The sequence below is a fragment of the Doryrhamphus excisus genome, chromosome 8 (assembly GCF_030265055.1).
Source record: "Doryrhamphus excisus isolate RoL2022-K1 chromosome 8, RoL_Dexc_1.0, whole genome shotgun sequence".
NCBI lineage: Eukaryota > Metazoa > Chordata > Actinopteri > Syngnathiformes > Syngnathidae > Doryrhamphus > Doryrhamphus excisus.
The window spans coordinates 871,516-885,157 of NC_080473.1; the positions used below are offsets into that span (position 1 = coordinate 871,516).

A 13,642-nucleotide genomic window follows, 5' to 3' on the forward strand; every position below is an offset into this window, starting at 1 on the left:
GCCAAAATAGTAGACATAATAAGAGACAATAAGGCATATTAGACATAGAAAACATGTTTACAACCTATGACATAGATTTTTGCACAATATTACAGCCTTCTAGACATGAAATAGCACCCCTATAGTCACCTTTACCCTGCTATTACTCAATATAGTAGACATAATAATTAAAAATAATGCATATTAGACATAGACAGCCTCTTTAGGACCTTCCTAGTTAGTTTATTTTTAACATTAGAGCCCTCTCGACATGAAATAACACCCCTATAGTCACCTTTACCCTGCTATTACGCAATATAGTAGGCATAATAATAAAAGAATTATGCATATTAGACATAGAAAGCCTCTTTAGAACCTTCCTAGTTAGTTTATTTTTAACATTAGAGCCCTCTTGACATGAAATAACACCCCTATAGTCACCTTTACCCTGCTATTACTCAATATAGTAGACATAAGTAAAAATAAGACATTTTATAAAACCTTTTTAGGACCTCCCAAGTTGTTTTTTAACATTAGAGCCTTCCAGACATGAAATAGTACCCCTATAGTCACCTTTACCCTGCTATTACTCAATATAGTAGACACACGTAATAAGTAAAAAAAAATGTTTTAAAGACATTTGAGACATAAAAATCCTTTTTAGGACCTTCTAAGTTATTTTTTTACATTAGACTCTGGAACTGATAGCTGTATTTCCACTGGTTAAAAATGTTTATATTTGGAACTTTTAACCTTTGAATGTAAGTGTTTATTTTTCGATTTTGGGTCTTATGTTGTGCTTTTTGGTGCACACGGCCATCAAAAACCCACCGACCTCAAACGACCTGATAAAAGATAGGACTGGTGCATCAAATTGGTCCTGAAGGCTCGCGTGCACGCCGGCTCGTGTATCTTTGCCTGCATTGATCAAACGTGAAACAGAGCTCTTTAGGCGCGGCTCACGTTAGCAAAGCACTCTCATGGTCCAACGCTCGTGACCCGTGGACTGAACGCCGCCATCAAATTACAATAATGCGTTTGCACATCCAGCCGGCATTGGCGCTGAGAATGAATGTGAAGGTCATGGACCATAAACTTGGTAATGATACTTCAGCCTCAAATAGCTTGACTCGCATCCGGCGCTAACAACTTCACGTACGCAGACGCCCTCGTTGTCTCCTAGCATTACATCTGTACCTAATCAAGTGGCCCGTGAGCGTCCTGGCCTTACTAAATAGTCGATCGGACCTCAAAGCAATCCTTCATTGCTCTTCCCTGTCGAACAGCACACCCACGCTGATGACACAAATTGCCAAGCACCCCCCAGCTCCCTTTTTTTTGTTTTATTTTTATGAAACGGTGCAGTCAATAGCGAGCTTGCAAGACGGCCTAAAGCGGCTTTTCCTGCTGTGGTGTTTATCAAAGTGCACATTATGTGGCGGGACGTAAACAGGCGTAATTACACCATCAATCACCTCAATTAGTTATGGATTATCTTTGGGTAATTGACCCTTTTGTAGCTCAAAGTTAAACTCTAGTGGATCTCCAAGAGACGGGGAGTCAGATTTCTGCTGTATGAATTGAATACGCTGTAAATATCAAAGGCATTTTTGGAAATAAACAACTCCACGGCTTGAAATAATCATGCTGGAAATGCTCTGTGTTGCTAAATGTGATTACAAGCTGTTGTATTTAAGACTCCAAAGGAATCCCTCGCTGTATCACGCTTTTTCATCGTAGTTGAATGCAAATGCAAATTCTACTTATAATTGGCCTAAATGAAGCTAAAGGAAGTATGAAATACAAATACAAGGCAGAAGAAGCATGGTTGGCCACTAGGTGTCGCTGTTTGGTGAGACAGGCACTAGAGCAGGGGTCTCAAACTCAATTTACCTGCGGGCCACTGGAGCTAGGATCTGGGCAAGGCTGGCCGCATCAGGTTTTCCAAAAAAAAAAAAAAAAAAAAACGCATTTATTAAAAACAGAAAAATATACAAACTTTTTCAGTGCTTTGGTTCCGATTTTCTACAAGAAAAGCTCTGATAAAACTGTTCTCAAATATCTTCATTTTTATTTTTCTCCACAAAATAAGATGAAAAATAAATAAACAAATCAAGAATAAAGAAAATCAATCAATCAGTAATATATAAATATAATAATAATAATAATAAAACAGCAAATAATAAAAACTTAAGAAACCACATATAGTTGGTGGGTAGACAAAATATTTTTTCAAATTAAAATTAACAAAGCATTATTAGAGCTTTATTATATACTTTATACTTTTTTTTATTTACAACATATTGCGCAACTGCATGGTCTTGAGACACATGCTAACTCGCAAACTAGAGAGCTAGCGACCTAAACGGTAGCCTTCAAGTTATTTCCTTTCAACTTAAATAGCCAAAAACTTACCACTTCCACACGGATAGGGAGGATAACTATTACCAGTTATTTAACCTTTAACATGAATATTAATCAAACGTAATAATTTTTTCCGAGTACATGATACCATACAGCATCCATATCAAACTTGCACGAGCCGCACTAACATTAAACTTTCATATCAAGGCGGGGGCCTCAAACTAGTGTCCTGCGGGCCACATTTGGCCCGCTTGGCCGCGTGTTTGAGACCCCTGCACTAGAGTCTTAACTCTGGTTCCCTTGGGGACACATTTACTGTGACACTGCTCCAGCACAAGTTTCATTTATGTCTTGCACTTGGGCTGTTTACGATTGTAAAGCCATTTAAAGGTGCAAGGAAGTACGCTTGAAGTATGCTTGTCAGGAAAACACAAGGTACCGCTAACCTGTGTGTGTCTACGTAATATTATTTATATCTAATGTCTTATTTTCTCTAATTATGTCTACTCTATAGGGTAATGCACATGTCAAGGTGACTATAGGGGTGTTATTTTATGTCTGGAGGGCTCTAATATTGTTCAAATGTGCATTTCATTTATTACAATTGAGTGCGCCCTGTGATTGGCTGGCGACCAGTCCAGGGTGTACCCCGCCTTACGCCCGAAGACAGCTGGGATAGGCTCCAGCACCCCCCCCCCCCCGACCCTCGTGAGGAAAAAGCGGTAGAAAATGAATGAATGAATGAATTGAGTGCTACTTCAAAGCAATTCACTTGTTCAGCAAGAACAAAGAAAAGAATTATCCAACATGTACTTACGATGTCGTACTTCTGGTTTTCCAATAATATTGTGACGAACAATTTATTTAGGTTTCTTTGTCATAATAATATTACTTTGAAAAGATTCTTATATAATGTTTCGTGTGGGTGATTAACGGTGGCGGAGTGCAGGTGTGTAATGGGAGGCTCACTTGCCTGATTTGAGCTTCCATTGGTTCACACACCGGAGTGGAAAAGTTGGCAGGTCGACTCGTCGGGAGGAGACGCCAAAGGTAGGCTAAAGCTCCGCATCCATTTGTGGTGTCGCTGTGCCGCTCCTGCGTATGTGCGCCGTTGTGTGCAGTCTTGTGAGTTGATGTTGGGTTAATGGAATCCACGTAGAGTTGAATTGTAGCGCTTTCGCTGAGACAAGAATACTTCCTGTTTTAGCGGGTAGTGCTGCTTGTAGCTTCTGATTGGTTGCTTCCCTGTTCGCATTGCATGTTGGGTGATGTAGTCGTTTAGTTGTCATTGTGGGTGGATTTCAATGTGCGGTGTTATTATAAAACTACAGTACACAACAATACTTCCTGCTAATATTTGATTAGCTTATCTTGAAAACTTAGATTAACTCTTAATTATCTTACGTATAACTACCTATAAAAATTTATAATAAAGACTGGTTTATTGATGTACATTTATACAAATGCATACAGTATATCTACATGTTAGTGTGTATATATATATATGTATATATATATATATTTGTGTGCTATGTACAGTGATATCATGCAATGTCTATTTATTTATTTATCATTTGTGGACAAGTCTGTCGAAAAAAAAATAAAAATAAAATAAATAAATAAATAAGTAAATCAATAAATGTCTACATTGAGTTATAACAACGTGTCCTCCCGGCGATCCCTTTCGCTGGGAAGAAAATAAACAACCGAACAGTATATATATTGTTATCTTTCAAAACATGCTACAATAATGATGTTTTCCCTTATAATATTACAAGTTTATTCTTCTTAAATTGAGTCTTTTTTTTCATCGCTAGAATACAATTTTTTTTCCTCTTAATATTTAGACTTCATTCTCATAAAAATACTTTTTTCCATTTCTTTTTTTGTTTTCCAACTATGTCAACCTTCTAATTCTCACTTCATTCCGGTATTATTATAACTTTTTCCGCAACCTAATTTTCCAATAACATTATCATGTTGTTAATTGTTGTTAAATTTCCAAGTTTTTCTTCTCTCCACAAGCTAATTTCCCCCACAATTGCAACTTTATTTGTGGTTTTGTTTCACTTAACATTACCACAAAAGAAACACCTTTTAATATTTCTACTTACTAGTTTTTTCCTCATAACATTCTGATTTTATTCTTGTAAAATTACAAAGTTTTTCTCTTAATATTTAGATTTTTCTATTGCAGATGTTTTCATTTTTTCTGTTTGTTTTCAAATATAGTATTAGAAAGTGCTGCAGGCCGATAATAAACATCTATGAGCCGCAAACGGCCCTCGGACCGTACTTTGGATAGCCCTGATTTAAAGGCTGGTGTGCAGTTTGAAGTGTTGACTGGGGTTGAGTGGGCGCACTCGTGCGCCAGCATGGACCGATGCAGGTAAACTTGGTGTTTAGTATAATATAAGTTTAGTTTAATAGTTGAATGTAGGAGGCAGCTTCATCGGTGCTGCACAGGGTGGACACCTTTGGTAAAGAACAGCGTGGAGTTCTGTTTGTTCCTTGAAATAGTCTCGGCCAGAATGGAGATGATTTTTACTCCGTACCCTGTGCCAAAGAGTCTGTGGAGAATATTTCAGTGCAACAAGAGCAGAAGAAAGCGCACGTCTGCTCTCAAACGACCCGTCTCCCTGCCGTCCTGGTTGCAAAATGTCAGCTTCTCAATTAGTTTCATTTATTTCGCTGCTTGTTTTTGGAACACTGACAGAGTTTTCTTTTTTCTTTTTGCATAATCTGTGACATTCAAAAAGTAAAATGGCAAGAAGATAAAAGCACAGATTGCATAGATAATCATTTGTGATTTAACTGCTTTTTGTAAACACATCGACTGCTATCATCGATGAAATTCAGCACCGTCGTTGTCTGACTCACTCTCCTAAATGGATAAAGGACGACAAGGATTCTTCCTTTTGGGGGGATTTACTTCTCAAAATGTCTTTGATAGGAAACATCAACTATTATTCTTAGATGTTTTATTTAATGTATATATACAATTACAATAATAATGATTATTAATAGTATGACCAGTCTGGGGTGTACCCCGCCCCTGCTTGAAGTCAGCTGGGATAGGCTCCAGCATCCCCGCGACCCAAGTGGCATAGAATAGTGTTTAAATATAATATATATATATATATATATAAAATATATATAAATAATGTTTACATTCATTTTAGATTGCCAAAATTACAAGGATAAGATATTGTCTCTATCTTTTTAACCAAATAGACAACAAAAAATAAACATGACATAATATGTTTTTAATGTGAATATCATATTACAACAAATTATGGAATCCAAAATATATGTTTTTCATTAAATCAATACTTGTGACATTTTTGGTTGTTTTTTTGTTTAAGAATTCATATTTATAATAATAATTTAATTTAATTTAATTTAATTTAATTTAATTTAATTTAATTTAATTTAATTTAATTTAATTTAATTTAATTTAATTTAATTTAATTTAATTTAATTTAATTTAATTTAATTTAATTTAATTTAATTTAATTTAATTTAATTTAATTTTGAGATAAATGTAAAATAATATGTGTAATAAACAGAATTAATGACCCAATTTTTTGTCATATCATCTTTTGCTTGTGGAGCGTTATGACAGACGAAGGTTTGTGATTTTTGAACTATTGTTTTGGGGTTGAGCGCTAGCAGAGCTAGCAAAGTATCATGAACGACCATCCATCTATTTTTTATGCTGGTTATCCTCAGTAGAGTAGAGTGGCGGGGGTATGCTGGAGCCTATCCCAGCTGTCTTCGGGCGAGAGGCGGGGTACACCCTATATTGGTGGCCAGCCAATCACAGGGCACATATAGACAAACAACCATTCACACTCACATTCATACCTATGGACAATTTGGAGTCGGCAATTAACATGCATGTTTTTGGAAGGTGGGTGAGAACCCACGCACTCACACGGAGAACATGTAAAATTCACGCAGAGATGCCCAAGCATGAAGGTTTCATGCAGAAATTGCTCCAAAACGTGTAAAGACGTGATAGCGATAGCGAATATGTGGTTTAAAGTTCTTGTCTACTTTTGGTGACCTATTTTTTACTAAGCGCTCACCTGGCATCCGCTCCCGATGGCGTCGTCACGATTGGATAACTGCCGCCTTGTGTTCAACGTGTCAGCGCCTTGATGGAGTGTGCGCGTGCACGAGTGTCTTAGACGGCGCCTGCGGGGGGAAGGCCCATGCATGCCGCCCCGATATCTTGTCACCGCGCTCTTCCAAAGAGCTTATCACACGGGGAACATTTTCTGCTCCGCCGCATGTTTGAAGTGAGGTTGTGTTTGCGGAGACGATGTAACACACTTTCTCACCGGAGGAAATTGGCGCCGGGCAACTTTGTTGTGCTGCTGAAGACCAAATGTGTGATCATTTACCGCGGAAATACCACAATTATCTCACATCGACCCAAAGACTCCCATTGACATGGATGCTAATTGGAATTAGCCACTTCTCAAAGGTTATTTTTCATTGATTTGATGACTTCTTTTTTTTCTCCCCATTCAGTAAAAGTTCACTCTACCCACCAAGGGTGTCAGGAAGCGTCGGTGCAGATGTCTCGCAGTCGGCATGAATGTCAAAGCCGTAAGAGCAGATGGCAGGCGCCCAGAGTAAACGTCGCCTAAAGGCGTGCGGGAATGCTTTCTGAAAGCTGGCGTTTGCATCATCTATTTCTCGCTCTTGCATCTTCACTTCCACCAGGTCCGGAATCAAATTTGATGGAAGAAAAGTTGCATTTTTTCTCAACTTAGTTGGGGAGCAAATGCTGACTGTAAACAAACAAATAGGATATTTACGCTGGGCTGCACGGTGGTTGAGTGGTTAGTGCACAGACCTCACAGCTAGGAGACCCAAGTTCAGTCCCATCTCAGCCATCTCTGTGTGGAGTTTGCATGTTCTCCCCGTGCAGGCTAGGTTGTCTATATGTGCCCTGTCATTGGTTGGCCACCAGTGGTGTACCCCGCCTCTCGCCCGAAGACAGCTGGAATAGGCTCCAGCATCCCCCGCAACCCTTGTGAGGATCAGCAGTAGAAAATGAATGCCCTATGGAAGGGGGGTCCAAAATCGGGCGTTATTTCCGGTAGGATATTTACACTGGGCTGCACAGTGTACGAGTGGTTAGTGCGCAGACCTCACAGCTAGAAGACCAGGGTTCAAATTCCACCCTCGGCCATCTCTGTGTGGAGTTTGCATGTTCTCCCCGTGCATGCGTGGGTTTTCTCCGGGTACTCCGGTTTCCTCCCACATTCCAAAAACATGCTAGGTTAATTAGCCACTCCAAATTGTCCATAGGTATGAATGTGAGTGTGAATGGTTGTCTGTCTATATGTGCCCTGTGATTGGCTGGCCAAATACCCCGCCTCTCGCCCGAAGACAGCTGGGATAGGCTCCAGCACCCCCGCGACCCTCGTGAGGAGAAGCGGTGTGCCCTGTGATTGGCTGGCCACCAGTCCATCAGGCCACCTCTCGCCTGAAGACAGCTGGGATAGGCTCCAGCATCCCCCGCGACCCTTGTGAGGTAGAAAATGAATGAATGAATGTGGGGGGGTCCAAACTCGGCCGTTATTTATGATAGGATATTGACACTGAGCTGCACGGTTGACGAGTGGTTAGTGCACAGATGTCACAGCTAGGAGACCCGAGTTCAATCCCAAAGCTGGGATAGGCTCCAGCACCCCCGCAACCCTCATGAGGATAAGCGGTAGAAAATGGATGAATGAATGATATTTACGCTTTACTTCCTGAATGTAAGCCTACTACGTCCACCACGTTGCAGACCACTGCTCTTTCAAGATGTAGGCTTTGCTACACATCTGAAAATGCAGCATGGACCTCTTCCAAGTACCCTTGAGTTGTTTGATCTTTAGTTTTTTCTTCAGGCTGACCTAGGATGTGAGTGTAATGTGATTGTAATGTTAGCACATATACTAGCTATGCTAATGTTTGACTCGGCTTGTACAACCTCACCGGTATTGGACATATCTTCGAAGCTCGCCGTTGTAGACTGGCGATGCACGTTGAAGTCTTTTGCGACAGTGGATTTGAACTCGACTGTTTTGTGCAACAGAGGCTCATTTAGCAACAAAATATAAGACGACCTCAAGCTAGCTTCGCTACACATCTTAAAATAGAGCTTTGCCCGACGATCAGTCACGTTTCATGATTTAGTAACCTTCAGTGAATATGCTAACCTAGCATGATGTGTAATGTTAGCACAAATACAAGGTTAGCATTAACTAGCTATGCTGGTGTTGCTAGCGTCCACTCCTTAGTGTTACTACTTTGGATGTCAGGGCTCTACGTTAAAAACCAAAATGACTTGCCCATGGGGAATCCTTAAGGTGAGAACTACTTGCCCCAACTTGCCCCATGTAAAATGAAAAGTGCCATAATGATATCATATATCAATATATGCTGATAATTCATCAGATAATAGTACTGATGCATTGTATTTGGAGGAATGTCTGAATATTTGTGGAGATGTATGTTAACATGGCAAGCCATGCTACCTTACACATGGTAGTCGTAGTAAGCAGTGATATTTATAAGTTGTGCACCACAATGAAACATTATTGAATAGACACATTTGTGTACTAGTAAAGTGTTTTTAATCCAGAAAAAAAATGCTCAATGGTCAAACAATAATTTGTGAAGCAAAGGTGATAAAAATCCACAGAGAAATGGAAGCGCTAGATTTTGTAGCTTGTGCAAAATCAGCACTTGGTATTGGATCTAATGGGTGGTGTTTCATTGTGACCACTTCAAATTGTCACAGCAATGTGATTCACTCACCTGTGCCATCATTTGATTTGCTAACCGCTAATAAAATACTTGTTTAGGAGGCACTGCTTCATCACTTTTTGCTGTTTTCCTTCACAAGTTGTTGAAGAATTAGACCATGTTGGCAGGGACGCCATGACAGATGTTTTCCTAGTAAAACGATCGCTGATTGGTTGATCGCGAACAAGAACGGGTGTGGGTAAAACGCGGATTGTGGATTACGGACCGCGGTCTAAATAAACGATTCTGATTGGTCCATTTCAAGATTTGCAAGAATTGGTTTGCAAATTACCACCGGAATTACGCAGTCCGTGTTTTACCAACACCCAACAAGAACCGCTTAAAAAAAAACTCTTGGCAGTATGGCATGCTAAAGTGTACTTGCCCGACGGGAATATTAATGATTGGATTTACTCGCCCCAATTTTGTTTTAACTTGCCCCGGGCCATCGGTACATCGTTATTGTCGAGCCCTGGATGTGATCTATGGCATCTGACACACACTTGAGTATTTCAAATCGGTGAAAAGCCTTTAAATTTCATTAGTCTCACATATTGATTTGACCTGGCTGGCCCAGACTAATTCCTGGAGTAATATATTCAGCCATTGGCCTCTTTAATGGTTGAAAGTTTCCTGATTCTTGTGAAAAGCAGTTCTTAAAGACGCCATGAACGATGGAGGATGTTTGCATTGACGAGCCGCCATACTTGGCGATGTTATGTTCATGACCGGCAAGGTGCAAAATGTCACTTAGAAGTTGTGTCGCACGCTCGGTGTGCGGTGCCAGGAGGCGTGGAGACGGGATGTGCGCTGGCGTATGCAATACCACGCCGCCACGCAACAGCTTGCGGGGGCAGAGTGTGACATTATCGCACGACGGAGGCCCCCTTTGTTGTGGGGCCAACGCGGTGCGAGAGCATCGGGATGTCAGTGCGCATCCTCGCTCCATCTGTCTGCACGCATCCGCTGTGAAAACACACAACATCCCCTCTGACATGGCAATTACAAGCGGCTGGCAGAGTGGCGGGCAGCCCGGGGCGGAGATGAAACCAGCTCGCGGCCAAGCATATTGCTCGCATGGCGATGAACTCCGCTATCAGAGCAGATACTGAAAGAGTCAAGACTTGTGAAAGGGTGCCAAAAACTGGTGGAGAACCTGGTTTTATATCCTTCAGTCAACAAGCATTGACGGCTTTTTTGCTTTTTCTTTATTCCGAAAGAAGTTTCAACATGACGGACTCCATTGTCACCTGACATGTCCTCACTTGGTACCTTGTTAGCTTGTCCAGCGCCACTGCGCCCCCCCCTATTGTGTTTACCTGCTGCCATGTCCATCTGCCCCTGTGTTCGGCGGCCCCTGCGTCCCCATGCCACCCACCTGCGTTACCCCACCTGTCTGCAACAGGTCACGCTTATGACCATATTCATTCATTCATTTTCTACCGCTTCTCCTCACGAGGGTCGCGGGGGTGCTGGAGCCTATCCCAGCTGTCTTCGTGCGAGAGGCGGGGTATTTGGCCAGCCAATCACAGGGCACATGTAGACAAACAACCATTCACACTCACATTCATACCTATGGACAATTTGGAGTCGCCAATTAACCTAGCATGTTTTTGGAATGTGGGAGGAAACCGGAGTACCCGGAGAAAACCCACGCATGCACGGGGAGAACATGCAAACTCCACACAGAGATGGCCTGGGGTGGAATTGAACTCGGGTCTCCTAGCTGTGAGGCCTGTGTGCTAAACACTCGACCGCCATGCAGCCCCAATCATTCATTCATTCATTCATTCATTCATTTTCTACCGCTTATCCTCACAAGGGTCGTGGGGGGTGCTGGAGTCTATCCCAGCTGTCTTTGTGCGAAAGGCGGGGTACACCCTGGACTGGTGGCCAGCCAATCACAGGGCACATATAGACAAACAACCATTCACACTCACATTCATACCTATGGACAATTTGGAGTCGCCAATTAACCTAGCATGTTTTTGGAATGTGGGAGGAAACCGGAGTACCCGGAGAAAACCCGGAGAAGAACATGCAAACTCCACACAGAGATGGCCGAGGGTGGAATTGAACCCTGGTCTCCTAGCTGTGAGGTCTGCGCGCTAACCACTCGACCGCCGTGCCGCCCATTTGTGTGTTTTATAGAAATAAATAAGACGTCAACACCGCATTGTTTCCGTTGATCACTTTTTCCGTGCTGGAATGCTTCCTGACAGGAAAGGGCGTGGCAGTCGGGGGCGGTGGACTGTTTTGTCAGATTGGAGCCAAATAAAAGCGGCCATTGAAGAATGAAGTCCTGCTCGAGTCCGCCACTGTGGCACTTCCTTTCAAGTGGATCACGTCAAGGTCACCAATATGGCCGCTGAAAGGAACACGCACAGAAAAGAAACTCTCTCAGGGTGTCTAACTCCGCCCCCTCCGGTATCTTACCTTTGTGCTTGGTTCCCAGAAGGTTGCTTTTAAATCCAAATGTGTAGAAACGTATTGATACACATGAGTGTGTCTTCTTTTTAGGATGGCGGTCGTATTGCCAATTTCCGTATTTCCGATGCAAAGAGACAAGAAACAAAACTCATAAAAGGAGATCAAATCTTTTTAAGGCTGTCAGTGCCACTTTTTTTTACAAGCGTAATTGCGATGTGATGACTTGTTCACCAAAGCTTCTTTCTGTATGACGTTGTGTTTTTGCTACTTAAAATATGTTAGCCGGACGTGTGATGTCCTCTAATGATGGACGTTTTTTTTTTTTTTTTTTTTTATGAAGACAGCTGTCAGACCGTGAAGCATTTTTCTCCAACACCTATTTTTAATATTTGTTTTCCTGGCTTTGTGTTTTCTATTTTCTTCTTTTAATCAAATGTTGAACATCTCATGAATAAGAATTCCAAAGTCTGCCAACTGTTGTATTTTCTTGTTTGTCACAACTTGCTGCTGAAAGAAAATCAATGGCAACTTCTTAGCGAATAAGTCCCAGCAATACAAATCATGTTTGTTTAAGTGTCTATCAGACAATTATTCTGTGTGATTGGCTGTCAAAGAAAAAAAAAATTTTTTATTTTTTTTTTCAAATGAAAGGATTTAAAATGACAGCTCAGGTGCTCGGGTGGCTTATTAGAAATGTCCAAATTGAACACGTTTTTTAAACATAATTGGGATTCATGATTGACTTGACCCGGCTAGCTTATCTTGGTGGCTGTCGGACATCTACTTTGTACTTTGTACTTTTTACGGTCATCATTAGTTGGCTTTTCACTTGACTTAATGAGTTAGGGTTCACTTTTATGCTTGGATATGCACTTGTCAATAAATACTATGAGGTTATCATTCTTATCATTTTATAATATGGTTATAATAATGGTTATAATAATAATAAATAATTATATTAATTAGATAATAATAATTAGATAATAATAATATAATAATAATTATAACACTATGGTTATAATAATAATAATTATTCTAAGAATTCTATTCTGTGTATATTGTCATTTTTTCTGGATTATTTTTTAACAAAATAAAATAACATTGTATATAATATAACATTTTATAATATGGAAATTGTTATTAGGGATGATCCATAATTATCGGCCTGGTATAGGCATGAAAATGTGATATTGGTCATACATTTTTATGGTGTATTTTTTTTTTACGATTTTTGTTATTAGCATAACTGATTTCAATAACAATTAGAATGACACAATTACACACAATTCTAACAATTAGAATAATCTAATAATAGTAACAATCTACAATTATGTTTTGTTTACGTTATTTTTCTGGTTTAATGTTTTAAAAATGTTTAATAATGGAGTAAAGTATTTTATATAATAATATTATATAATTTTATAATAATGTATTATAATATCATACAAACATATTATGTAATATTACATAATATTATTATAATATATAATATGATAATATTATATAATTGTAATTCTATATCTGTTAATGTAAATAATAAAGGTAACATGCTAATCATCAAATACATACGTAATCAGTATATAACGATATGGGACAGAAGGTCAGGTCAAAGATCCACGTCTTTGTGTTGTAGGTGGCCAAGCTCATGAGGATAATAATAATAATAATAATCATGAACCGTCAATCAAATATTCTGCCATGTCGGGGGCCACACTTGGACCACCCCCGCTAGACGGTAAAACATAACAGACAGAAGACAGAAGGTGTCGTCTCAAGTTGAGCGTCGTGAATATCAATTCCAGCCTTTTCTCTCTTCTCATGATCTAGAAAACAAACATGATCGGCGTGGAGGACGGTTCAAACTTGAAAGTGCAGGAAAGTCAACTCGTGCACTCATCCTGTCAAGGTCAACAGCGGGAAGGATGCGCTGCGTCGGCTTTAATTGACTTTGTCTCCATTATCCTCTCGCTCTTCCGCCTGCCATCTTTGTACAGAAACGTGGCGAAGGTCGCTTTGGTATTCAAAGCAGAGCAAAGTGGTGGCAAAGCGTCAACGA

The 13,642-nt window shown here is 40.3% G+C and overlaps 1 protein-coding gene across 3 annotated transcripts in view; it reads left to right on the plus strand.

Annotated features, from left to right (window-relative positions):
* cadm2b (cell adhesion molecule 2b) overlaps positions 1-13,642 on the plus strand; it is a 131,269-nt gene that overhangs the window by 13,621 nt on the left and 104,006 nt on the right. Inside the window, exon 1 of one of the 3 annotated variants that reach the window (XM_058079415.1) lies at positions 2,471-3,393. The exons of the other annotated variants lie outside the window; for them this stretch is intronic. The gene's annotated coding sequence lies outside the window, so the exon portion shown is untranslated. Of the gene's footprint in view, positions 1-2,470; positions 3,394-13,642 lie in introns of those variants that run through there. 3 annotated transcript variants of the gene reach the window in all.